Source organism: Dendrobates tinctorius, unplaced genomic scaffold (genome assembly GCF_039654945.1).
Source record: "Dendrobates tinctorius isolate UK_male_01 unplaced genomic scaffold, ASM3965494v1 ptg000281l, whole genome shotgun sequence".
NCBI classification, from domain to species: domain Eukaryota; kingdom Metazoa; phylum Chordata; class Amphibia; order Anura; family Dendrobatidae; genus Dendrobates; species Dendrobates tinctorius.
This window is the reverse complement of record NW_027361948.1, coordinates 1,445,172-1,449,931: the sequence shown is the minus strand read 5'-3', so window position 1 is coordinate 1,449,931 and position 4,760 is coordinate 1,445,172. Positions and strand designations below refer to the sequence as shown.

The 4,760-nt window shown below is 42.8% G+C and overlaps 1 long non-coding RNA gene across 4 annotated transcripts; it reads left to right on the top strand.

Annotated features, from left to right (window-relative positions):
- Positions 1 to 237: 237 nt before the first annotated feature.
- Positions 238 to 1,416, top strand: LOC141072616 (uncharacterized). 4 transcript variants are annotated; one of them, XR_012226718.1, is made up of 3 exons: positions 238 to 658; positions 749 to 806; positions 1,266 to 1,416. It is a non-coding gene; the product is annotated as an uncharacterized lncRNA (long non-coding RNA). The 4 variants fall into 4 exon arrangements; XR_012226716.1 differs by having other exon boundaries at positions 1,206 to 1,416; XR_012226717.1 differs by having other exon boundaries at positions 238 to 806.
- Positions 1,417 to 4,760: the final 3,344 nt, after the last annotated feature.

The following is a 4,760-nucleotide window of genomic DNA, read 5'->3' as shown; positions in this document are numbered from 1 at the left end:
AATATTTTTTTAAAAAAATGCTAACAAAAAAAACACAACAGAAAAGTAGTGCAAAAAAAACCCTAAAGGCGAAACATATATCTATACAAATTTAAGCACAACAACATAAAGGTCCCTAGGGCAATTAGGAAAATGTCATATAGAGAGTAAAAAAAATTAAATTAAGCAAGTGCTACAGAGACTATTGGCCACAAGTCAATTTTAACATTCTAGGCATCCTTCCCCCCCCCTCTTTTTTACCTATATCCCTTCTTCTTATTTATTAACCTGCTTTTCTTATCTTTCTTTTTCTTCCCCTCTACTTCTTTTTTATTTATTTACACATTTCCAACTTCATTCCTTCCTCTCTCTCATTTATCATAAACTGTTCTCTCCCCTTCTCACCCCTCCCTCTACTACTGAGTCTCTCCTTCAACAGTGCAGGTACTGCTCTGAGCGACCACATGACTTCTTCCAAACACACACTGCCCTCAGCCTGACCTCCCTCTGCTCTCCCTCCCTCCCTATGCTGCAAACCCCATACAGACGCCAGGACGCTCTAGCCACGTTGGCTTTATGACGTCATCATCCTGCACCTTCTTAATACACATATATATACCGTGCTTTCTTGAGCACACACTTACAACACCGCAGGTCCAGGCTGCTCCCATGCCATCAGGTCAGCTCTGCAGCACCACCTGGTGCATAACATCTCCTTCTGATCCATTTTTTTCTTCTCCACATTCATTTCTCATGTTTTCTCCTACAGCCCCTGTTTGGGACTTCTGAAAATGCTCTAATTAATCTTTTTCTTGACACTACTTGAGGTTAGTACTCAGTATATCTGCCTTATTTGCCTGCCTTGTGTTTCCACCACCCCTGTTATTTCATCATGTACAGAGACAATACTATAATATGTCTCATCTAGGTCTGCTGCTTATCCCCATTGTTACTCCTGATGCCTAGAATGTTAAAATTGACTTGTGGCCAATAGTCTCTCTAGCACTTGCTTAATTTAATTTTTTTTACTCTCTATATGACATTTTCCTAATTGCCCTAGGGACCTTTATGTTGTTGTGCTTAAATTTGTATAGATATATGTTTCGCCTTTAGGGGTTTTTTTTGCACTACTTTTCTGTTGTGTTTTTTTTGTTAGTATTTTTTAAAAAAAATATTTTTTAAAAAATTTTTTCACATTTTTCTCATGTTTATTTTTTCTTTTCCAGCTTTCCGCGAGTTTGTCGTCCATATTCATTGTTGTAATTGCTTTTTATTTTATTTTTCAGTATGGTTTGAGAAAGGCCTCCTAGTAGGTCGAAACGTAACCATAGTATACTCATATCCTGGATTACGATATTATACCCACATTTTGGATACTTCTTTTGTCTGCGGTGTTACACTATTTGATGCATTTGAAATAAAATAAAAATCCAAAAATTTCACAAAATCTTCAAGATTTTTTGCAAGATTAATCCACACTTGAGTGCGACTGTTTATCTACTGACTACTGTTTGTGGACCCTCCACGTACAGTCAGCACCTATCTCCTCCACAGCAAGAGTGCGCGTCTTTCTTCTTTTGCATGACCTCATACATTGACAGTGGTCAGAATTGTAAAAATTGTCCTGGTCAGAAAGGTGAAAACAGGCTTTGGGGTGAAGGGGTTAATGTATTGAGACACCTATCTGACATTTTTTATTCAACGGGAATCTGCTATTAAATTTATACCACTCGAATCACAGACAGCATGAATCAGAGTCTGGCTGTACAATTCCAGATGTGTATTTTTCTTTTCTATGAAATGCTGATGTGTTTCAGAGAAAACGTAGTTTGAAAAGCTGGCCGGTGAGTTTTGGTAGAGACTAGTGATGAGCGAGTATACTCGTTGCTTGGGTTTTCCCGAGCATGCTCGAGGTGTCCTCCGAGTATTTCGGCGGGCTCGGAGATTTAGTTTTCGACACCTCAGCTGCATGATTTGACAGCCTGAATACATGTGGGGATTCCCTAACAAACAGGCATTCCTCACATGTATTCAGGCAGTGCAGCAGCAACAAATAATGCAGCTACTTCGACAGAGTCTAAGTCTCCGAGCACGTTAAAATACTTAGAGGACACCTGAGCATGCTTGTGAAAACCCGAGCAACTAATATACTCGCTTATCACTAGTAGAGACCTGAATAGTAGTTCTGAGAGTTTTTCCACAAACCGATTGTGGTAGAACAGTGATCTCCATTTCTCTTCTTTGCATGACTGCAGTGAAGATATACCATCGAGAATGCATGGTGACTCTCAATTCAAACTTTATTGCATTGTTTCTATCAACCCCATAGACCGTAAATGGAGCTGTTTAGGGCCTCCTTACTACTATCATGAATTGAGCCCTCAGCAATTAAACATTTATCCTATAACCTGAGATAAATATCTATTGTGCGTAAACCCCTTTAATTTGGCATTAGTATCACCTGACACGCAGCAGAAATGGTTTATATGATATATATAAATATAAAACTGAGTGTATGTATGTATGCATGTATGTGTGTGTATCAAGCCATGCCCACTACACATAGCAACCAATCACTAAGCATCTTTCATTTCACCAGAGCTTTTTAGATGATTAAAGCTGAGTGTGATTGGTTGCTATAAGCAGTTTTCCTTGTAGACAGTTGTGGTAACTGATGCCTATTATTCTTATCATTTCTATGGTGTTATCATTCTTCTGTAAAGCTGGAAATTACACAATTTATTACCTTGCCGACATAGACAACCCTCTGACACAGACTGCAGGGGGAGCCCAGTATTATACAGGATAGGATTAGATACACAGCTCAGCAGAATGTGTCACACAGGATAGGATTAAATATACAGGTCAGAAGACCGTATCACACAGGATAAAATTAGATACACAGCTCATCAGACAGTAGCACACAAGATAGGATTAGATACACGGCTCAGCACACAGTATCACACAGGATAGGATTAGACACATGGCTCAGCAGACAGTATCACACAGGAGAGGATTAGATACATGGTTCTGCAGTCAGTATCACAAGCATAGGATTAGATACACAGGTCAGCAGACAGGATAGGATTAGATACATGGCTCAGCAGTCAGTAACAGACAGGATAGGATTAGATACATGGCTCAGCAGACAGTATCAAACAGGATAGGATTAGATACAGCGCTCTGCAGACAGTATCACACAGGAGATGATTAGATACATGGCTCAGCAGTCAGTACTACACAGGATATAATTAGATACACAGCTCAGCAGACAGTATCACACAGGATAGGATTAGATACACAGCTTAGCAGACAGTATCACACAGGACTGAATTAGATACACAGCTCAGCAGACGGTATCACACAGGATAGAATTAGATACACAGCTCAGCAGACAGTATCACACAGGATAGAATTAGATACACTGCTCAGCAGACAGTATCACACAGGATAGGATTAGATACATGGCTCAGCAGACAGTATCACACAGGACAGGATTAGCTACAGGGCTCAGCAGACAGTATCACAAAGGATAAAATTAGATACACAGCTCAGCAACTGGATGTGTTAGGGTTGCGGATTGCACTAAATATAAAATATAAGGAAGTGCAATCACAACCCGGGGTCCACCGTGCAGAGATGGAAAACTGCTACTCAGTAATGGCGGAGCACTAACTGATCACCGGCGGGTTAACCACTGACCCGGTGTGTGCAGGAGCGAAATCTTACCTCACAGAGCCACTGGAACAAATGCCGGAGCCTGTTAATGTTCACAGAGCTCGGCAATGTGAGCACTATAGTATAGTCACAGGACTCTGCCCCTGAGACACTGGGTTAGAGTCCCTCTAGACACACTAGTGCTCGACACTGCAACTGCAGTGCCAGGACGGGATGAGCAAATAGATTAAGCGAACAACGTGCGCACAGCACCACTCTGGAGGATGCCACTAACCACCCTAACTAGGACTTGGAAAGCGCACAGATAGCACACGGCGCTGCACTGGCAGTTGCTGCTGCTAGACGCAGTATAATAGTGCCTTGTGCTTGATGGCACAATCTGGCACTAAGTGTGGTGCTGAAAACTGGGTGCTCCGTGGCACATGAGCAAGCCTCTAGTAGGCACTGACTGTAACACCAATGACCTATACACATGCACAAACAGAGGGAGGGAGTCTTAATGAGTCAGTCACCTGAACACATAGATCCATCTTCACACACACACACAACTACAAATAACAGTCTATACTAGAGCATGGCCGAGCGGCCATGCAAATCTTCTAGAGTGCCAACCTTCCGGGACCTTCCCCTTGGTCCAATCGGAACAGGCACAGGACCTGAGCATGTGACCCCTGAGCTCCAATGTGAGGTTGAGCCACGGACATGCTCAGTGGAGCGAAAAAGGGACTTAGTCCCAGGAGCTGCTCGCCGCTGGCTAGTGCAGACTGCTATAGCTGAACCAGGGATGGCAGCAGCAATCAACCTGACAGCACTAGCTTGAGCAAGGCATCAGGAACGACGTCTTTGCTGAGCAGGATCCTCTGCAGCTGGGACTGACTGGGAGACCGCAGCAGGCAAGGCTCAGGATTCCTCCTGTGCAGAGGCAGGAACCAGACACCTAACACTCATTCCATCTGATTTGCCTGTTGATTTTAAATGCCTCCAGATACCAGTTCAAGTAGCATTTGCAGTGTCCATTAGCAAGGCTCAGGGACAGTCCTTGAAAGTAGTTTTGCAATCTCCATGCTTTTCTCATGGTGGTCTGTTCAAGAGTTGGAACTGCC